This window comes from Meriones unguiculatus, chromosome X (genome assembly GCF_030254825.1).
Source record: "Meriones unguiculatus strain TT.TT164.6M chromosome X, Bangor_MerUng_6.1, whole genome shotgun sequence".
NCBI lineage: Eukaryota > Metazoa > Chordata > Mammalia > Rodentia > Muridae > Meriones > Meriones unguiculatus.
In genome coordinates this window covers 61,406,937-61,430,931 of record NC_083369.1, presented here as the reverse complement: position 1 = coordinate 61,430,931, position 23,995 = coordinate 61,406,937, and the positions used below count along the sequence as shown (strand labels likewise).

At 36.8% G+C, this 23,995-nt stretch overlaps 1 protein-coding gene and 1 pseudogene across 1 annotated transcript in view; both read right to left on the bottom strand.

Annotated features, from left to right (window-relative positions):
* The window catches only part of Il1rapl2 (interleukin 1 receptor accessory protein like 2), a 768,417-nt gene that overhangs the window by 94,992 nt on the left and 649,430 nt on the right, over positions 1 to 23,995 (bottom strand). The window lies entirely within an intron of this gene.
* Positions 8,983 to 9,609, bottom strand: LOC110540090 (small ribosomal subunit protein eS8-like; annotated as a pseudogene).

The following is a 23,995-nucleotide window of genomic DNA, read 5'->3' as shown; positions in this document are numbered from 1 at the left end:
AAAAGAAATGGTAAATTAAACTGCCCCCCAAAGAGAAAGTAATTGGAAGAAAAACTCCTAGAATGTATTCCAAAATTGTTTAGTTATTTTTAACTATATTATACAAAATAATAACAATGTAGCAGTATAACAGCTTATATTATTAGAACACCGTTTCTATAAAATGAATAAATGGTTTGTCCGTGATGTTTCCTGCTGTATTTTCAGAACCTATTTTTAAAATTGACTTTGCTAGAAAACTGGATGAATGAAGTGTATCTCTCTAATATTTTCAAACATAACATGAATATCATGAAGTTTAGGTTACAGAATCCATGTTTGAGTTTTGTGGAACCTGAATTCATACAATTTGGGGGGAATTATCATTAACAAAAACAATTGAAATTTTGAATTATGAAATTGTGTGAGGAATTATTAGAGGAGGCCAATGCACACAGTCCTGATGAGACCTGCTAAACTAGGGTCAGATGGAAGGGGAGGAGGACCTCCCCTATCAGTGGATTTAGAGAGGGGAGGGGAGGAGATGAGGGAGGGAGTGTGGGGTAAGAGAGAATGAGGGAGGGGGCTACAGCTGGGATACAAAATAAATAACCTGTAATTAACATAAAATAAAAATTATAAAAAATATGCATATGTATATAAACACATATAATTTCAAAAGCTGATAAATATTACAAGCATTACAGAATCAAGAATAACTAACAAAAATGTTTTCATTGATGAACTGCATGCAATATAGCTATATTTACTTTTTTACTGTAAATATTTTGATTCTCTCTTTATATGGTAGTCATTTCTTTAGACAGAATAGAAAGAAAATTCAATCTTTATTATAATTGAAACTTATTTTTGTTCTTGATACATCTGATGATATTCTTTGGCTGTAAAATTTATGATTATTTATATCTTATAAAGCTTCACAATTGCCCCAATATCTGACAAAATTTATCTACAAATTTTAAAATCAATTGTTTATTAATTATCCTTTAGATACAGAATCATTTTCTAAAGACGGATTGCAGTTCAAAATTTTAAAGTTGTCTCTTATGTTATGTCTTTGTTGTCTAACATTTTGGGAAGCTAGCTCTAATATAACTTCTGGTTCTTTAAGCCTGCATTTTGGATTATTCAACACAGGGGATTGTAATATAAATTTTTGCAAGTCATTCAAAATTGTAGCATCTGGCTCAGATAATTTAAATATGATTCCTCTGTGTATGTCTTCTTTTTTCCTTTTTTTATTTTACTCTTTATATTAATTATAGTTTATTCACTTTTTATCCCAGCTATAGCTCCCTCCCTCCCAATCCCACCTTTCATACCTTATCTCCTCCCATGCCCCTCCAATTCCACTAATAGGGGAGGTCCTCCTCCCCTTCCATCTGAACCTAGCCTATCAGATCTCTTCAGGACTGGGTGCATAGTCTTTCTCTGTGGTCTGATAAGGCTGTTCCCCCCCTCAGGGGGAGGTGATGAAAGAGCCACCCACTGAGTTCATGTCAGAGACAGTCCCTCTTCCCCTTACTAGGCAACCCACTTGAACACTGAGCTGCCATGGGCTACATCTGTGCAAGGGTTCTAGGTTATCTCCATGCATGGTCCTTGATTGGAGTAGCAGTCTCAGATAAGAACCCTGGACCCAGATTTCCTGGTTCTCTTGCTTTCATCGTGGAGCTCCTGTCCCCTCCAGGTCTTTCATCTCCCACTTCTTTCATATAATTCCCTGCACTCTGTCCAAAGTTTGGCTATGAATCTCAGCATCTGCTTGATAAGATGCTGGGTAGTCTTTCAGAGGCCCTCTGTGGTAGTTTCCTGTCCTGTTTCCTGTTTCCTCCCTCTCCAATGTCCTTCCCCTTTGCTTTTCTGAGTTAGGATTGATCATCTTACTCAGGGTCTCCTTCTTGCTTACTTTCTTTAGGCATACACATTCAGTATGTTTATCCTACATTATATGGCTAATAACCATTTAGAAGTGAGTATATACCGTTTGTGTCTTTCTGCTTCTGGGATACCTCACTCAGGATGATCTTTTATAGTTCCATCCATTTGCCTAATGTACCACAATTTCTGTATCCATTCCTCCGTTGAGGTACATCTGGGTTTTTTTTTTCCCAGGTTCTGGCTATTAAGAATGAAGCTGCTAAGAACATAGTCCAGCAAATGTCCTTGTTGTGTACTTGAGCGTACTTTGGATAGATGCCTAGGAGTGGTATGGTTGGATCTTGAGGAAGCACTATTCCTAGTTGTCTGAGAAAGCCCCATTGTTGTCAAGAACTTCTGCATTATGGTTATAGTTTGAATATTGTAGGCCTCTGTGTAAAATTTTTTATTCACTCACGTAATTGTGTGGGCTATTTTAGAAATCTTTATAAGATAAGGCCAAGCTGGAAGAGGTAGAGGATTGGGCATATCTTGTCTATGGTCCCGTCTTGTTTCTATGCCTTTTGTCAATAAGATCCTCTATCATCATAGCCCCTGTCACCATGATGTTTTGTCAAAGCACATGGTGCCAACCAATTATGTTTGAAACCCTTTGAAACTGTGAACCAAAATCTATTTGTGTGTGTGTGTGTGTGTGTGTATGTGTACATGTATAGGTGCAAATGTTCTGTGTAAGTATATGAGGAGGCCAGAAAAAGATGTTCTGTGTCCTTTCATATTCGTTACAACCTTATTTCCTAGAGTCAGGTTCTTTCATTGAACCTAGACCTCACCATTTTCTTTTTTTAATTTATTTTCATTTTTTTAATTACACTTTATTCACTTTGTATCCCCCATAAGCCTCTCCTTCCTGCCCTCCCGGTCCCACCCTTCCTCTCCTTTCTGCATGCATGCCCCTCCCCAAGTCCACTGATAGGGGAGGTTCTCCTCTCCTTTCTGATCTTAGTCTATCAGTTCACATCAAAAGTGGCTGCATTGTCATCTTCTGTGGCCTGGTAAGGCTGCTCCCCCCCAGGGGGAGGTGATCAAAGAGCAGGCCAATCAGATTATGTCAGAGGCAGTCCCTCTTCCCAATACTATGTAACCCACTTGGACACTGAACTGCCATGGGTTACATCTGTGCAGCGGTTCTAGGTTATCTCCATGCATGGTATTTTGTTGAAGCTGGCTTGTCAGTAAGCACAGGGACATTACTGTCTTTAACTCCACCTCCATTAGTACTGAAGTTATCCGTACACACAACTATGCCTGACTCTTTAGATGAGTATTGGAGATATGAACTTAAGTTCTCATGCTTAAGAAGCAAGCAGTCTTATACACTGAGCCATCTCCCCATCCCATTTTCCTTATTTTTACTATGTGTTTTTTAGAAAAATAAGGAGTGATAAAAATTTGCTTCAAATTCACTAATGATTAGTAACTAAATACAAGCTTTATTCATCACAATAGCACTTGCCCACAACTGAAAATATCTCTGGTCTGTAGATATGAGTAAGTTTTCATTAACTCAGTATCCTGGTATAATTCTGTTCTTATAGTTTCACAAGACATTTCAGTTTCTAAACAGCTCTGACACTTGGAAAGCACATTAAGATAGTGTATCCCATGCACGAGGGCAGCTGGAATTTATCTTCTTGTGTCAACTGGAAGAATTTATCTTCCAGCTAGTCAGCTGCAATCACAGAAATGCTAGCTTGTGCATTATCCCTATCTGCACAACTGCATTTTGTTCCCACATTAGTTGTTCATTAGTTGCTTTCATTAGTTGTTCCTCAGGCTAATGGTCCTTCTTTGAGCTTCATATTTAGGCATTTAAATACAACACTTATCTAGAACCCTGTCTTCTTCACTTAACCAAAATCACTGCTCTGTTTGTGCTAATTATATTTTCTTAGGCCTCCCAAAATAAATATTCGATTACAGCTATACTTGGATTCCAGAGACTTGTATCTTTGGGTCTCTTGGTTATGTTCCCTTGACTCAATAAATGGAAGCTAGATAATGGAACTAACTTATAATATCATGAGGCCATGTCCAAGTGTCTCGATATGTTTAAGTTCCATTTTATTTTTCTGCTGTGTTTATTTTATTTTATTTATTTTTTTTTTTACAAATTTCACGATGAGATGCAGTTTAATTTCAGTTCATTTGGCTAGGACCATGATACCTTGCCTACATTTTTGGCAGGTTCTCAACCCTTAATCTTTAGATATTAGATGTACTCTTCCATATTCACTCAACATCAACAATGTGTGTATAAATGCTTTATCTACTTTGATGTTAAACACCAGCTGGAGATTCTTTGGCTTTGTGCCATAATCTAAATGAAGCACATCTCTTCAGAAAGTATATCTTTTAAATATGATGTACATGAATGATTGCTGGTCACCTGGAATCATACCCATATCCTTCATCCTGGTTCCCAGCCTGCCTATCTTTCCTTCCTCATTGATTTATATAGCTGTTGCCTCATGTGACTCAAGACAAACAACAAACTCAGCCAGTTGCTTTTATTACGTCAGCTATGAATCTCTAGTTGATTTATGTGTTCTTTGTATCTCTCTGATGAGATTATGAACTCCTTTAGGAAAAGGAACCATTCTTGAATTTATATCTTTCCACAGGCCTGGTCATACAACGAATCCTCCATAATTGTAAATGTTGAATTGGGCTATAATTTCCAGTCATTTAATCTTCTTTCTGAATTGAGGTGGGCTACCATTAAGACAAACTGTCTGCTGCATACATTGATTTACAGGCATAAAAATAATTGATTATCTATAGGCTTTAGAATCAGGCAGATTTGAATTCTGTATTCAACTCCTGGTTTTGTCATATTCCAACTGTGTCAAGTCACTTATTCTCTCCACTGTGATGTCTTCATATATAAAATCATGAAAATAATGGTGTTTGTTGTGTAATGCTTCTTTGATGACTCAATAGGATGCTGCTGTGAGCTTAGCACAATATCTGATACAGTAATACTCCATAAGGTGTTACTTTTATATCATTGTTAAAGCTACTTACCAGAAGCCTAAAGAATCGAGAAGTTTTGGCATATGAATATTATTTATCAAGAAGTTTGTTATATTTCTCTCTATATATTATTGCTTTATATGGTAGTTAGTGGTCAAGGAATATAAGGTTACAGCTAGAAGAAGAGATTCAAGAGGTCAATTATATAGCATGGTGACTCTAGTTAATATCCCTGTTTTGTACTCCTGATGAGAGAAGCAGTAGAAGTTAAATGTTCTCCAGTTAAGTAGTAATTATATGAAGTGCATGCATTGATTGGGTAGATTCAACAATGTACTTACATATATATCACAATATATCATTAAAATCACTCTAAAGATGATAAAGATAGTGACGATCATTTGTTGAATATATCCTATAAGTCTAATGGTGTGTAGATTTTCTAATGTTAGAAAAAGTCTATAGGCTAACTCTTTGTAGCCACATGACTATTGGAAACATGATGTAATAGATAATACCCTGTCTTTGGTGGAGTAAACGTTTCCAACGTGATAGTTTACTTGGGACCTGACATACCATTTTCTGAAAATACAGTACAGATTTTGTTGGTAGACTACTTTACTTACCTATTGATAAATAACATAATGTTATATTATTTGTCTATAGGAATTGAGACCAACATAGATTATACTCTTTTAAATTGAAATTATAAGTAGTACCACTGAGAAGCAAATTTCTATGCATTTAAGAACAGCATTGCCTTCTATGTATTTAAGAACAGCATTGCTTATTACATTTGCCTGTGCAGGGACATAGGTAAACAGTTGCTAAAAAAAGTAGTTACAAAATATAATAGCACTTAAGAAATAAAACTAACCTTTGTCGATTTTGCCTGTTTGTAGCTTCCTTAATTCACTAATCCTTCCCAAGAAGCAAGAAAATGAGATAGAAAAAAGATGGAATGTCTAGAGAAAGCGTTATTTCTCCCTTTTAAAGATCCATCTCCCTAAAGAAATCTTACTCAACTCAGCATTTTATATTTACTGTTCTCTTGGTGTGATTCTAAAAGGTGGACCTGTTTGAATATACATTGAATATACACTGCCTTCTTCTTTGAGTTTTAGTGATTAAAATATAATTACCTCATTTACTCTTTTTTTTCCTCCCTTCAACCCCTCTCACCAACTCTTTCTCCCCCAACTCCCTCTCGAATGCATGTCCCCTTTGGTGAATGTGTTGTGTGGATATATAAAGACAGCTTACTCAGTTACATGTATGTATATGACTTCAGAGCTGACCACCTGTTATTGGATAACTAATTGGAGGCTCATCCTTTAGGAAAATGAATCCTCTTTCTCTCAGCATTCTTTATTTGTCTGCAGTTCTTAGGGGTAAGACCCATTATATTTTTCCTTTCCGTATTAGTATGTCTATTGCTAGTATGTCCATGTTAGTTGCCATTGTTCATGCCTTGTTTAGGCAGCTATTTTGTTGTGGTATCATAGATGTAACATCCTGGTCATTCCTTGGAGTCATAATGATGTCATAGTGATTTCCCCAGCCCCATAATTTCTGGCATATAGAAAGTTGTCATGTTGTTGTATCAGTTGTATAGAAGTACCAGGTAGAAGTGATCATGGATACTCATTCTAAATGAAACAAAGACTATAGTCTTTGTTAATCTGGAATCTTAGAATGAGAAAATTATGTGTATATCAAGATCTTTTGTTACAGTTTAAGTTATACAACACTATATGAATTATTTTGAGCTCCATGGGTTTAAGTATCCACCTCTACTGAAGGTACATGATAATGTACATTGAAATTTGAGGTGCCTATCATATGTTTTACATCATCCTGTAACTCCCATCGAATTTTATGGTTCATCTACTACATGTGTTTTGAACTTTATTTTTTAAAAAGACTCTGCTCATAGAAACTTAATGAGTTATTTTTACTTATCACCTCAATTATGTTGGATATTAAAAAAGGTAACATAAAGAAAAGAATAACCCTACTATTTTAGGTCTTAAAATCAGGAGATGCATTCCATTTTCTCATCCCCAAATATTTGACTTAACTAAATGAATAGGATAAATATAACAGTATATGATTCCCGAGCAATTTCTCAGAAGGCCTTATAGCTTCTACTTTAGTTTAAGTTACTCCATTTAAAGTATTATGTATATTAGATTGCATTTGTTGTTATAACAAACAGCTACAAAATTGGAGTTCATTAATATTAAGGTTTGAAAATTCTGAGTCCCCAAACAAAGACCAGTTCCGAAAGGCTAGGACAGTTGACTTACTTCTGCAAGCTCCATGGTAGAGAATTTCTTCTACAAACCCCCATCTTTCTCTTCTGTCTGTAGGCCTTGGTTCATGGTTTTTTCTCCCATTTCCATAGCAACTTCCAATCTCTCTTCAACTTCCTCACCTTTGTTTTTGCTTTCACATGTTCTCTGACATGGATAATTCTGGCTCCATCTCATAAGAACTGTTTCTGTTGTTGTTGTTCAACAGGGTTCCTCGGTGTAGCTTTGGCTGTCCTAAAATGCATTCTATAGACCAGGCTGGCCTCAGACTCACAGAGACCCTCCTGTCTTTTCCTCTCTGAGTGCTGGCATTAAAGGTGTGCATCACCGTGCCCAGCTATTGGTTTGTTTTTATTTTTTTGATGGTTTGTTTCCTTTTTATTTTTTTATGACTATGTAATTTTTTTAATTTATTTTGTATAAGTTAAAGTTTATTCACTTTGTATCCCCACAGCATTTTATTTTTCTTAGTGCTTTCTTTTGTTTGAATTCTGAACCACTGTCTGTGTCACTATTAAACATCCAGGGTCCACCTCTAATTGTAGCAGGAAGCTGAAACTTGAACGCTCAGATTCAGGATCAGGAGCCTTATCAGTTGAGATATCCAAGACTCCTGAGGCAGGCAGATTGAGGCCAGCCTGGTCTATATAAAGTTCCAGGATATCCAGGGCTCCACAGAAAAACCCTGTTTGGAAAAAACAAAAATCCCACACAAACTAAAGAAGATTATGTTAAGGGCAACTCATTAAATAGAGGCTGGAGAGATGGTTCAGTAGTAAAGAGTACCCATTCCAGTTCCAAGAGAACCAATGCTGTCTTCTGACCTCCTTGGGCACTAGACAAACATGTGCTGCACAAATATGGATTATGGATACAGGCAAAACACTCATACAAATGAAAATAAATAAAACCAAAAAGGTCAGGCAGGATGGCACACACACCTTTAATTCCAGCAATGTAGAGGAAAAGGCAAACAGATCCCTGTGAGTTCTAAACTAGCCTGGTCTACATAGGGAGTTCCTGATCAGCCAAGGATAGTGAGACCCCAGTCTCACTATATTAAAGTCAGGATGCATTGACCTTGAAGTGACTTTTAATTCAGTACAATTAAACATTTGCTGTTAAGATTGTCAACAAGGTATTCCTCCTTTATATGAAGGTGGAGCTCTCTTGAGCTGAAACCAGCCTGGTGTGAAGCACCAGGCTAGCCAAGGCTATGGAGTGGGCTTGTGCCTCAAAAGAACAAAATTTAAAAAACCCCAAACGATTAACCTTGCAGCGAAGACATCCTCCCTTGCAACCAAAATTTTAGTTTACAGACTGTCCTGTCAGGTCCTCCCCTATGACCTCACTTAGGTTTCTTAAACATCTTTTACAGGCAGTAACTTCAAAAATCCATCAAAATGTGGTATGACTACTGTGAAGATCCAATACAATGCCAAAGTCCCCACACTTCCCATGAGCCACCTCACCAGCTGGAGGTGTAGACAGTGGTGCAGTCATATGCTTTAGGCTCATGAAGGTTAATGCCTAGCACACACATTCACAAATTTAACAGAACTCAAGTCTACAAAAGAAAGTATTTCTAGCCAAACAATACAAGCATGATTTAGACAGCACCCCAATAACAGTAAAGATGAGTTCATTTCCTCAGCTTTGCTCAGGAAACAGGGGAAAAATATCCAAGCATTCATACAATATAAATATAGAACAATAAACATAGCTTATTACATGAGCTATGAAAGATGGTTTATTTGCCTTTCCAGGCTTTGCTCTTCCTCAGAAAGAACTACAGATTCTTGTTCTGTAGCACATAACCATCTGTTCTGCCACTCTGGCCTGGTCTTGAGGCAATACAGGTGAGGAACTTGCCCTGCTGGAACTGCTCCTCCAGGAGACTTCTGATTTTGGCGTTCTTTTCGCTCTCATCATTTTTCTTCTGAATTTTCTTTGATTGTTTTTTGTTTAAGATCTTTTCTTCCTCAGGAGTCAGCTGGGCTCCCTTCATGCTGCCCAGGGGTAGTGCAAAGTGGGACCCGTACCACTGTCAGTACAATGTGATATCAATAAGCACAATGCCGATCTTCACCAGGGTGTTGGTGGACACAAGCTGGTTATTGGATGCATTGTAGACAACATCAATGATCCTTGTTTTGGGAGCAAAACACTCAGAGCCCCAGGAAAAGTTCCCCATATATAATCTCAGTGCATGGTACTTCTTATTTTCTCCTTAGATTCAGATTGTGTGTATACCACGAGGGCCAATCTTCGTGTTGGCAGCAGGCAGTCCCAGCTCATAATTCTGCTTCTTGTGGTAGGGCTTTCTCTTACCTCTGGTCTTGCATTGTTTGTGCCAGTTGTCCTGAGAGATTCCCATCACTCAGCACTGGCTTGAAAGAGCAGTTTATTCTTTTGTTTTGTTTTGTTTGTTTATTATTTATTACAATTTATTCATTTTGTATCCCAGCTGCAGCTCCCTCCCTAGTCTCCTCCCAGTCCCACCCTCCTTTCCTTTTCTCCCCCTATGTCCCTTCCTTAGTCCAGTGATAAGGAAGGACCTCCTCCCTTTCTATCTGACCCTAGCCTATCAATTTTCTTCAGGACTGGCTCTATATTTTTCCTCTGTGGCCTGACAAGGCTGCATCCCCCAGGTGGAGATGATCAAACAGCCAGCCACTGAGTTCATGCCAGAGACAGCCACAGTTCCCGTTACTAGGGAACCCACTTAGAGACTGAGTCTATGGGTTACCTCTAAGCAGGAGTTTTAGATCCTCTCCAGGTATGGTCCCTGGTTGGAGTATCGGTCTCTGCACACACACACCCTCCCGGGCTCAGGCTTTTTGACTCTATTGTTCTACCTGTGGAGTTCCTGTCTCTTCCAGGTTCCTTCCCTCCAACCAAGGACCACGCATCTAGAGAATGTAGACCTCCCCTTCTCAGATATAGCCCATGGCAGCTCAGTCTCCAAGTGGGTACCCTAGTAAGGGGAACAGGGACTGTCTCTGACATGAACTCAATGGCTGGCTTTTTGACCACCTCCACCTGAGGGGAGAGCAGCCTTCCCAGAGCACAGAGGAGGACAATGCAGCCAGTCCTGATGAGACCTGATAAGCTAGGGTCAGATAATAGGGGATGAGGTCCTTCCCTATCAGTGGACAAGGGGAGGGACATAGGGGGAAGAGAGAGGAAGTGTCTGACCAGAAAGAGATGAGGGAGAGGGCTATAGCCTTGATACAAAGTGAATAAATTGTAATAAATAATAATAATAAAAGAAAAAGAAAGGAAAAAGCCCACACAAGGCCTAGTTTGTCTGTTTGTCTATCTATCTATCTATCTATCTATCTATCTATCTATCTATCTGTCTGTCTGTCTGTCTGTCTGTCTGTCTGTCTCTGAGGACTGAGGATGTACCTCTTTGCTCATGCTTCAGGGTCATGTTTTCTGCCCTAATGATAATGGACTAAACCTCTGAATATGGAAGCAAGCCCTCAGTTAAATGTTTTCTCTTGTAAGAGTTGCCTCGGTCATAGTGCCTCTTTACAGCAATTGAACAGTGACTAAATTAGTGTCAAACTGCTTTGTAAACACCAGTGTTTATGCCTATACACAAATGTTGCTTTCAATCTTCATTAGTGAAGCTCCTTTGTAGTAAATAGCAGTTAAAGCAGAAGGTCATAGATGCTCATGTTACTAAGAATAAAAAATGGTGGAGGGCCCAATCCTAAGTTTAAACCACACTCCTAAGGCTCAAGGTACATTAGGGGACAGAGTTTAGAAGGACTGCAAAAGATAGAAGCAGGGAAAAGGGCCATGAAATGCAATCTTCTGGGCATGACATAGCTGTTACAACCATGAAGTCACAGAACTCTTTACCTACAGGGGGTCTGCAAAAGACTGGCCTTATCAATAGTTAGTTATGGATGGTGGAGGCACTCTATGAGATTGATTACTCTCTGCTGAACTGATGAGTTTTTGGGAATTAGGAGCTCACCAGACTCTGACTGATATTTCTAAGTCCAATGTTACATGAGTGACCCTGGTGACTGGGTCAGAAAACAAAATAGAAAGGCTAATATTAATGTAGGAGATATTTGTGTGTGGTAGAAATAACAAGAATGGAAGAGAGATAAGAGAAGGTGGCAGAGACAGTAAGCAAAATGCATTCATCTTTAACTTGCTTTTTGTAGTAGGAACATTGGCTATGACCCTTAGGATGGATAAGGAAATGTATTATGCTTTTGTGACCCACATATTAACACACAATAGCTGAGCATAATCTGCTATTTTACATTGAAGTGAAACACGTATAACTAATAGTTTTTTCACCCTATCAGATTCATTTAAAATCCATATTTTTATTAAATATTCTTATTTTCATAACAATGTAATTATTTGATTAGGTTCAATGAAAATATGTTCTGCTTTTACTAGGACATAATTGGAAACAGTTATGCAAACATAGGAATTGTATTTGAAAATTATGCTTATTCACTTAAATATGATAGTTTACCTTTAAGACATTAACACTGAATTTATTAAACCATTTATAAGGCCATTTCATGGTAGTTAAAAATCCTTAGGCTATGTCAAGTACAATGAGAAGAAGGAATCCAGCAAAAACTATAGACACTAAAGGAAAATCCCTTTGTTCCTTAGCCTTAGCACCACAAATTTTCAGATGCCCTTTTAAAAGTTCAATTTTGGGTTGGAGAGATAGATAGCTCAGTGGTTAACTATCCTTACAATTAAAATCCTTAAAATCGGGTTCTAGAGAATCTGAGTTCACTTCTTAGTAGCCATGTTATACAGGTCACAGCTGCCTGTAACTGTAGCTCTAGGAAACCTGGCATCCTACTCTAGACACCGAGTATACTTTCACACATGTGGCATATATTCACAGAGTCAGATAAAAATAAATAGATAAAAACCTGAAAGTAAAATCTACAGGGCTGGAACAATGGTTAAGATCATTGGCTGTTGCAAGACTTTTAATGATTGCTTCAATTTCCCTAGGGGTTATATGTTATACGTCTTTTTAAATTATTTACCTGATCTTGATTTAACATTAGAAAGTGGTATCTATCAAGAAAATTGTCCATTCCATTTAGATTTTCCGATTTTGTGGAGTGCAGGTTTTGAAGTCCTAATATTTCCTTGGATTTCCTTAGTGTCTGTTGTGTTGTCATGCCCACCTTTCATTCCTGATTTTATTAATTTGGATACTCTTCCCCTACCTTTTGGTCAGTTTGGCTAAGGGTTTGTCTACCTTGTTGATTTTTGCAAGGAACCAGCTATTGGTTTTGTTCATTCATTGTATTGTTCTCTTAATCTTAGCCCTGAGTTTGATTATTGCCATTGAACCCTTTTGGGTGCATTTTCTTCTTTTTCTTTCAGAGTTTTCAAGCATACTTTTAAATTGCTAGTATAAAATATCTCCAATTTCTTTCTGAAGGCACTTAGTGCTATGATTTTTCCTCTTAGCACTCATTTTGTTGTGTCCCATATGTTTGGGTATGTTGTATCTTCGCTGAATTCTAGACAGTCTTTAACTTTTTCTTTACTTCTTCCCTGACCTATTTATGGCCATGGAGTAGAGAGTGGTTCAGTTTCCATGAGTTGTAGACTTTCTGTTATTTTTCTTGTTGTTGAAGTCCAGTTTAATCCATGGTGGTCTGATAATATACAAGGTGTTATCTCAATATTCTTGTATCTGCTGAGGCTTGCTTTGTGCTCAGGATTCTACCAGCCATTCAAGGAAGAGGTCTAACCATATCTGCTCTATTTTCTCATTGAATTTTTGTGCAATAATACATTAATTATTCAGCTTGTTTGAAAAAATTATTTAATTCACACACACACACACAAACACACACTCTCCTCTGTTATCTGCTAGTTGACCTAAAGAAGACTTTAAAGACTCTTTATTTAAAATAAACAAGCAAAACAAAACCAACAAACTAACAAAGAAAACTCTCCCATAGATGAATACTTACAGAGAATCAATGCTGAAGAAGATAGAATCAGTTTTCACCAGAGATGAGCCATTATAGGCAATCAAGTCCCAACTGATAAGCTCTAAACACATGCACATAAGGAGAAAACTATATGGACAATAATTTGATCACATTTTTCTACTTTCCCAACACCTCCCAGATCCTCCCTACTTCTTTACCTATGCAACTTTATGTTCTCTTTTTCCCTCATCAAACAAAACCCCGAAAGTCAAACAAACAAACAAAAAAAAAACCATAGTAGAACATTAAACAAACAGAAAAAAAAAAACATGAAGCATACAAACACATGAACACATGCACACACCACACACACAGACACAGACACACAGACATACACACACACAAAGACAAGGAGTACATATTGCTTTAGCCAACTACTCCTGGGCATACACTTTTATAAGACTTAGGTATCTCCTTTGTATTCTCCACAGTAACTGAGGGGAAGTGCAGAATTCCTTATAGTAAGTTTTCTTCTGGAACAGTTTCAGTTGGCAATTAGGCGATGGTATATAAAAATGTTCGACTATACTGCAAGATTGATAAGAACGTTATTTTGAATGTGCATTAATTATTTCATAGATTATACACAAAACATGGTGCTAGCATAAGCTTTGCTCCCCCAGGGGACATTTGTCAAAACCTTGAAGCATTTGGGGTTGTGATACTTGATGGGGGGTGTTTGAAAGATTTAACTGGTGGGGGTAGGTAATGTCATTCAACAGCACAAGAGAGTCCTTTTGCCAATTAACCTTTAAGATACCAAATGTCAATAGTATGACATAAAATCCTAGTCCAGTGTACTAACTATTCATCTACCTAATATAAACCAGTATTTAAAATAAGGCTGTAAAAACAATGCATTGACTTTGGTAAAATCAGATTGTTAATGACATATGTCTTTGCTGATTCTCTAGAGTTTAATGGTGAAAATGGAGGATATTACAGACTTTCAAATAATATAAAATGGGCATAGTTCAGATTTTGGATGTGTAACATACCTTGTAATTCTTGGTAAGTAAAATTAGTTTATAGAGTTGTTGTAGCTTGGATTTTAATTGTCTCCCAATGTTTGATTATTGAGTGTTTGCTTCTACCTTTATGATGTTGAAAGGTGAAAGAACATTTAAGAAGTAGGGATTAGTTTGAGATTTTAGTACCTGCTCATGAAGATATATGTGGGGTTTCCCCAATCTCTTTCTTTGTTATGTCCTATGTTTTTTTGTAATATGACATGATGGCCTCTGCCCACACAACAAAATTTACAAGGAAAGCAAAAGGTCTGTATAATAATGTTCTGGAATGTAAATAACTATGAATAAAATTAAACTATATTTTTGCTCATTGATTATCACAGGCATTTATTTAAGGGAAGGGTAACATCAATCTCACCCAGTTATGAACTTTGTGAGTTATAATAATGACATGCTTATAATATATACCCACTGATGCAATCGTGGCACAAATGTTATGGGATAACAAATCACCTTTTCGACTGGATTTAATGCCCACTCTATGACATAGAACCTGTACCTGATTCCACTAAAGTGACCAAGAACCTGAAACTAGATCAGTCACAGACCTACAGGAAAATCTAGTACTATTGTTCTACTAAAGGAAAAATAATAAGGAATATAAAGGAATAGCAATAAATCAACTCATAATGATATATTACTATACCCAAAGATCAGTGTCTTCTTCAACCCTAATCAGAGAAATCTCTTTTAATAAAAGATGGGAATTAATACAGAGACCCTCAAGTGGACAATGTGCAGACTTTTGATCTCTCAGTCCTAAATGGGACCTTTCCCTGGGGCTCAGAGCTCTGTGCAGAAGAGGATACAGAAAGAGTATAAGAACCAGAGATATGACTGACTTCATGGAAAGAGTCTTCCAGGCTCAACTAGACAGATGTATATATGAACTTAAAGAGATTGTGGCAGAACACACAAGATCTGCAATTGTTCATGCCAGATGGAGCCCCAGGACTGAGAAAGTAATGTTCCAGCCCTAAGGAGCTATTAACAATTGCTGGCAAAGAGAAAACTAGTTTTCTCCAATAGAGTCTTAAATGATCTAGCAACCATCTTATGGCAGGCCTCATGCACAGGAGTCATTGGCCAACTCAAAGTTAATTTCATTCTGTGTTTGTGTGAGGAAGCTTTTCATTTATTTCTGTTTTGTATTGGCAATTTTTTACTTATATGTTTATGGTTTTGATTTTTAATTTTGTATTTTATTTGTTATAAATAAAAAGAGATAAAGAACATAAAGTTTGTGGGTAGGAAGCTGAGGAGGAGCTGGGAAAAGTTAAAGGAAGGGAAATATGATCCAAATATGTTATATGATAAAAATCATTGCAATAAAAACAAATCAGACAAGTTTTACATATCTTCTGGTATTATAATATTTACTTTAAATGAAAAGGAGGAAAACTTATCAAAAATTCTTAGAACTAGTGATATGATATGATATGAAAATTCTGGTGACAATTTCCCTTGTATTATAAATGACGTCCTTTAAAATTTTCAAAGCACAGATCTGGAAATAAGAGAGAAATGATAATTTTACATGTTTAATTTACATAAGAAAATAACTTTTTAATATTATAGAATGTTAAAAAAGCTATAATAACCAAACTAACAATAATAACAACCTTAAAGGTATTTGATTTTTAATAGGATGTTTGCTTTACATAATATATAATAAAAATAATGAAAATACTATGTTATGTATCAAATATTATTTAAGCTATAAAAACATCTATCTTGTTATTAGTAAATAAACATGTAGTCACTAGGGCATTTTGTCTTAGTAACTTGCTGTTTTTCTGATGTACTATTACTAGTAAAAGAAAATGAAAATATGAAATCATTATTCTTTTTTTACAAGCACTGTGTAGTTAGCAATGTGTAGTTACACATTATTTGTTGCTATATAATTATTGAAAAGGCTATTCATCTTAAATTTCCTGTAATTTGAGTAGAGTATCCATACAATGTCATGGCAAGCAGAGTCTAATATTGAAGCAATTTTCCAAGATTTATAGCAATAATCTTCATTAGGTCCCTTCAGAGAAACAGATGTTCAAGTGATAGAGATTCCTTTTGGCTAAAAAGATCATTAGGTAAAAGAAAATACATTTTTCCATATTTCATAGTTTGACCACATTGTACTTGTCTCTGAGAAGTCTTTAAGTGGAATCTCATGAGTCTAATGCCATTAAGGAAATGACATATTTTGTAGACTCCTCTTAATGAACTCTGATCCCCAGAGAGACAATGGAAAACTCTCCTGTTTAGCAACTGCTGTAGTTTGCATAAAAAAAAAGTCTTGAGTATTTGAAAACTAGTTGGTAGTTTTTGTGTGTGTGTGTGTGCAAATTTAAACATTTATTAAAGGTTTATTGATAATATAGTGTTTAAGTTGCAGAACAATGCATAAGAAAAGTGTAAGTTTTGTGATCTTATGGATAAGAATCATGATAAATACAGATAAATAGTAAAGTACTGGATAAAGCTGATGCCATATACCAGTGATTCTCAAGCTTCCTAATGTTGCAATGGTTTAATACAGCTCCTTAAATTGTGGTGACCCTTGCTACGAAATTATTTTGATACTATTATTAATCATAATGTATATATCTATGTTTTCTGATGGTCTTAGTTAATCTCTTTGAAAGGGTTGTTTGAACCCCAGTGAGGTCACTACCATAGGTTGAGAACCACTGCTTTACACCAGAGAGCAGAGGGAGATGCAACAATCAATTTTGAATACATTACAATTAAAAAAAAAAAAACATAACTTGTTTTCAGAAGCAAAATTCTTATGTAAGCTTGGATTGATTACATCAAGTAATTTTATGGGTTTTTATGAAGTTGGTGATTTCAAATACACATTCATAGTGTCTTTTGTTTGGGACAAACCTTTTTATAATTACTCTTAAATGTTTGTGACCCTTTTCTCTTGTGACTCCTTCCTATAACATTCTAGGGTTCTATATATTTTCTTCTGTCATGTCTTTAAAGAGTCAATATGGCTATTGTCCTGTTTAGGATCTATGAATGAAATGTGTTAAGAGTGATTCTATAAGCTGGGCTTGCACTCTGGCTCCATCACATACAAAATGGTGATTGGCACAAGTATCTCCACTCATTTGGTCTAAAGTGGACTCAGCTGACAAAGCAGAATTACAACTATATAAAGATTAAGTGGATCAATACATGCTCAGCTAATGAGACACCTAAGCATACAAAAACCACGCTTGAAATGTCGATGATTACAATTGAGTTTATCAGGTTTCTGTTGTTGTTTTTAAGTAAGGATGTTTGTGTGGCTGGGGTGGCTTTCTCTCAGGATAGTTTTCTCAACCTAGTTGGCTGATTAAAAAAGCTGATATTGTCATTTGTCTTATGGAGGAAGAGGCTGAAATGCAGCCCTGAAGTGGAACCACCATTTTGTGTGTGATCTCTGGTCTTAAGCGATTTGCATGCATTTTTAATCCCTGCTTTAGTGGTCTAACTGGGTATTTACATGTAGAAAAATGCAAATCATTGGTGCTTTTTGAGGATGCTTAGGAGGTGCAGCTTTAATGGAGAATTACTACAGCAGTTGTGGGAGTAAGCTTTGAAAGAATATATCCCTATCTTACCTGCAGCTTGCTCTTTGTTTGTTTCACGTGGTAAATATGAGATTTCTCAATTCCCTGCCCCTGATATCTTATCTGTTTGCTTGCTGCAGTCTCTCCCCACTGAGAAGAACCCTTAATCCTCCTGGAAATGTAAGCCAAAATAAAATATGCCATAAGTCACTTTTTTGTGATGATAACTAATATTCCTACCACCAATAAAATACAAATTGTTTCTTAGAGACTATTTGCCACCATCACCATCATCCTGTATCAGATTATCATGAAACTGAAGGCAGTGGAGTTACTTTTTAGTTAAGAAAAAGGAATCAGTAGAATGAAACCAGAAGGGCTAGGTCAGTCAGAGAGGAAATATGAGCAAGGTAAAATGATGTATATTTATGAAAATGTCATAAGGAAGAACATTATCTACAAACTTAAGATAAATAAAATCATAGTTTTTGAATCCTTCTTCTAGAAATATGGAGCAATTACACTTTTCCTTATTTTTTCCCACTACTTATAGGTCAGATATCTGATTATTTTGTATAGAATACATGAACAAACTTTGAAAAATAAAGGGAAAATGTGGTCTACATATTAGAGCATAAAGAAAGTCTCAAAAATAAAGAAAAAATGAAATCATAGCCTGTATTCTATCTGATCATAATGAAATAAAGCTGGATGTAACCAGCATTAGAAACTAGAGAAAGTATTCTTGAAGAAAGAATTCTTCAAGAATTCTTGAAGACCAACTAACAAACAACTGAATGATACTAAGTCACTGAAAAAAACCTAGAAGAAAATAAAGATAAAATCTTAAAATTGAATGAAAATGAACACAAAACCAAGTCTAGGGATACAATTAAGGCACCTTAAAAGGAAGGATTATAGCACTATGTGCTTACAGTTTAAAAAAAGATTCAAGTGAAGAGGCAGCCTACAAAATGGGAAAAATATCTTTACCTACTATACACCTGACATAGGGTTAGAATCAGAATATTCGAAAGATACAATCACACACACACAAAAAAAACATAAGCAAACAAACAAATCAATTAAAAATGGGGCATGAAGCTAAACAGTTTTTAGAAGAACAAATTAAAATGACAGAGAAAAAAAATTAATTGTTTAATAATTTTAGTTATCTAGGAAATGAAAATTAAAGCTAGTTTAGGATTTCATATTACTCCCAAAAAAATGACTAAGATTTAAAAAAATATGACAATGACAACAACAACAACACAACAACCAAATAACAAATGCCAGTACAGATGTGGGGAAAGAACAACACATAATCACTTCTGACAAGACTGTAAATTGATGTATCTGTAATTGATGTAGCTATTAAAATCACTATGGAGATATATCAGAAAGCTAGAGGTATATCTACTACATGCTCCAATTATCTCACTTGTCTTAGTTTTTATTGCTATGATAAAACACCATGCTCAAAAACAACCTGAGGAGACAAGGGTTCATTTTATCTTAGAATTCTCAATTTCTTTTTTTTTTATTTTTTATTTTTTATTTTTTTATCAGTTACATTTTATTAACTCTGTATCCCAGCTGTGTCCCAATCCCTCATTCCCTCCCAATCCCTCCCTCCCTCCCTCATCTCCACCGTGCCCCTTTCCAAGTCCACTGATAGGGGGGACCTCCTCCCCATTCATCTGATCCTGTTTTATCAGGTATCTTCAGGACTGGCTGCAAAGCCCTCCTCTGTGGCCTAACAGGACTGCTCCTCCCTTTGGGGGTGGGGAGACCAAAGAGCCGGTCATTGAGTTCCTGTTAGAAATAGTCCCTGTTCCCCTCACTTTGGGAAACCAATTGGTTACTGAGCTACCACAGGCTACATCTGAGCAGAGGTTCTAGGTTATATCCATACATGGTCCTTGGTTGAATGTCAGTCTCAGAAAAGACCCTGTGCCCAGATATATTTGGTCCTTATGTAGCTCTTATCCTTTCCCCATCAGACTAACTCCCCTTCTTTCTTATGATTCCCTGTACTCTGCCAAAGCTCTGGTCAAGAGTCTTTGCTTTGAAAACACTGCTAGTTAGAGTCTTTTAGGGAAGTCAAAGCAGCAACACGAGACAGGAAACTGGAGGCAGGAACTGAAGCAGGAGCTATAGAGGGATATTGTTGACTAGCTTGCTCAGTTTACATTGTTAACCCTGGGTTAACCTGACCAAGAGTGGCACTACCCATCGTGGGCTGGGCCCTTCCACATCAATTAATAATGAAGAAAATGTCCTTCCTCTTTGCCTTTCAGGATGGGGATTGACCGTTTTAGTTAGGGTCCTCTCTCTTGCTTAGTTTTTTTGGACATCAGAAGAAGAAGAAAACAGGAAACAATCTAGGAACCTTCTACAGAGGGCTTCTGAAAGCCAGAAGAAGAAAACAGGAAACAAACTAGGAACCTACCACATAGGGCCCCTGAAAGCCTCTGCCCTACAGACTATAAAAGCAGATGCTGAGCCTGATGGTCAACTGTTGGGCAGAGTGAATGGAATTTTATGTAAGAAGTGGGAAATAGTAAGAGCTGGAGAGGACAGGGTCTCCACAGGGAGAGCAACAGAACAAGAAAATTTGAACACAGGGAACTTTCCAGAGACTCATACTCCAACCAAGGACTATTCATGGAGATAACCTAGAACCCCTGCACAGATGTAGCCCATGGCAGTTCAGTGTCCAAGTGGGTTACATAGTAATGGGAAGAGGGACTGCCTCTGACATAATCTGATTGGCCTGCTCTTTGATCACCTCCCCCTATGGGGGGAGCAGCCTTACCAGGCCACAGTAGAGGACAATGCAGCCACTTTTGATGTGAACTGATAGACTAAGATCAGAAAGGAGAGGAGAACCTCCCCTATCAGTGGACTTGGGGAGTGGCATGCATGCAGAAACGGGAGGGAGGGTGGGACTGGGAAGGGAGGAGGGAGGGCCTTATGGGGGGATACAAAATGAATAAAGTGTAATTAATAAAATAAAATTTAAAAAATGTATAAAAAATAAAAAGAAAATGTCCTATAGAATTGCCTAAGGCAATTTGGATAACCATTTTTTTTTTCAGTTGAAGTGCCTATTCCCAAATAACTATAGCTTATGTTGTGTTGACAGAAAAAAAAAATCATCCAGGGGACAACTCTTGTACATACACACAAAGGACTACATGTTGCTACATTTATATCCTATCACTCAAGTGTATTGCTTTTGTATTTACAATATATAGGGAATGGAAATGGTCTTGATGTCCATCAACTGATGAATGGTCAATGAAAAAAAGGAACATTTACAGAATTCAATATTATTTAGCTATTAAGAATAAGGAATCCTGGGAGGGGAAGAGAGTGGGGCTTATGGGGGGATACAAATTGAATAAAGTGTAATTAATAAAATTAAATTAAATTAAAAAAAGAATAATGAATCCAGGAAGGAAAATAAATGGAGTTGGAAATAACTATTCTGACTAAGGAAGGCAGCTCAGATCCAGAAAGATAAATGTTACAGTTTTTTTTTTTTTCACATTTTTTAGATATTAGCTTTGAAATGTGTGTTCTATTTTGAACACGGACTGAGGTCAGAAAGTAAGTAATGGGCTGGAGAGCAAAGCAGTACACAGCATTCCTATGTGGTTTCTGCTTCAAATACTTGCTCTGAATTCCCTCAACAATGAACTGTGACCTAGAAGTGAAAATGAAATAAATTCCTTCTTCCTCTAAGTTATATTTGATCATGGTATTTGTCACAGCAATAGAATGAAAGATGAATGCTTCCTTAATAGTCATTGGTTAGAGAGGTCCCAAAGATCTCTGAACAACATAAGCTATTGCCATTGTTCTTGTTATCCACCAAGGATAAATGGTAAGAGAATATTCCTAGAGACACCACACACTAGTTATGTAAGACATAATAAAACTGACCAGGAATTGTTATTGCTCCTAGTTATCTTGCATAGTAGCAGAAATCATGCAGTCTAGTGTGGAAGAAAACACATCAACACTCTTATCCAGCTATAAACCCTGCATGCTAAAATACCAACCTGGCAGGAAACATATACCTACTGGTAAAATAGTGACATAACTATTACGAGAATAACCAATTCACTTTATTTTTGTTTGTTTATTTGGTTGGTTCATTGGTTTGGTTTTTCTAAGACAGGGTTTCTCTGTGTAGCCTTGACTGTCATCGACTCACTTTGTAGACCAGGCTCGCCTCAAACTCACAGTGATCTGGGTATCTCTGCCTCCCTGAGTTCTGGGATTATATACATGAGCCACCAAGCCCAAATCTCTTTTTAATTAGATTTTAAGTCTGTTTTACAGGAGGAAATTTCATGCTTGGTACTGTAGCATTGCTCAAAACTGCTCACAAGTATGGGGAAGTCATAGGCCACAACCTATTATTATTTTACTAAAGAGCCATGCTGTAAATTTGCCTTCTAAATATTTATAGATGTGGGCTGTTCTCAATTTTGCCCACAGAAGTTTCATTTCTTTTCTTTTAATTTTCTTTTATTTGTTTTTAATTGGCAGCAGTCAATGTATAAATGCAAAATTGATGAAAATATTTCAAATAAGAAACTAACTTCTTGGGCTCAAATGGGGCATCTATATTAATCTTACCACCAATGCCAAGGATCAGAGAACATGGTGGAAGAAGGAATAGAAAAAAATAGAAGAACCAGATGATGGAGAGGAGTGCTGTAAAATTTTATGTTGTGGATAGGACATAGCTATTCTATTCATAAAGTCATGCCTGCACAAGACTTACAAAAATTCAAGCCAGATAAAACACTGGCATAGGTGAGAGAGATGATTTCCAAGCCCTAACATACACTGAAGAACTGTTTTAAGTTGACAGGTGCTGGGGAAGGGAAAACCACTCTTCTTTGAAGGTGTAACCATTTATAGGTTACTTATGCTTCACTAAAGGGCCTCAACACCCAAGAGAAGCACTAACTGGACTTAGTATATTATCAAAATTAAAGGAAACAAACAAAAAAAAAAAACTAGATCTAGAAGACCATGTTGAATGAGCCATAGGCAGTTAGAGAATGGTGGGGTATAGATAGGATCATATTTCAGTGTATGCATCTATAAAATTTTCAAAGAATATAAACTATATGACTCACAAAGATACACTTGAGCATATATCTAAAAGCATTCTCATGAAAAGCAGTATTCTGAATTCCCCAGCCACAAGCCAAGTAACAATGATTTGCAACATGTTTTCTGTGTGTCCCATCTCATGACCCACAGCTCTTCCTGCATTCCTGGAGACATTCTGGAACCCAGGACAACTAGTTAAGACTCTTCCCTGCACCCTCCAATTACCCTGCCTGCTGAGCATCTTTGAGCAAGTCCACCAGCAATGAACTGAACCCTGTCTTCTGTGTGTCCTATCTCCCTAGCCCACAGCTCTGTCTGCATTTCAGGAAGTCTGCTGGCACCAGTAACAAGCAGCTGAGACACCTCCCTGCCAACCTGTTGCCTGCCAAGTCCCTGAGAAGTACATCCAACAGTGGTAAAGTGTGCATGTTCCCCTATGCTCCCTTTTCTGGTCATCAATTCTGCCTGCATTCCTGGAGGCCTTCCAGCACCAGGGATAAACACATGGCTAAAGGTCTATATAAGAACACAATCAACAATAACTAGGGCAATATGGCACCACAAAAGCCAAGCTGTCCTACTATCCTACTATGCAAGACGATTAGATGGCAAGAAATAATGAAACTCAGAATTAAAATCAATAAATTTAGTAAAAAAGAGAACAATACAAAAAATCAACAAAACCAAGAATTGGCTCTTTGAGAATATCAACAAGATAGACAAACCCATAGCCAAACTAACTAAAAGGCAGAGGGACACTATCTAAATTGGCAAAATCAGAAATGTAAAAGAGGCATAACAACAGACACTGAGGAAATTCATTAAGTTGTACTTCAAAAGTCTATATGATAGATTTTAGTGGGATTGATTTGATTTTCTCTCCATTTAGTTTGATGTTGGCTATAGGCTTGCTGTATATTGTCTTTACTATGGTTAGATATGTGCCTTGTGTCCCTGATCTCTCCAAGACTTTAAACATGAATGGGTGTTGGATTTTGTCAAATGTTTTTTCA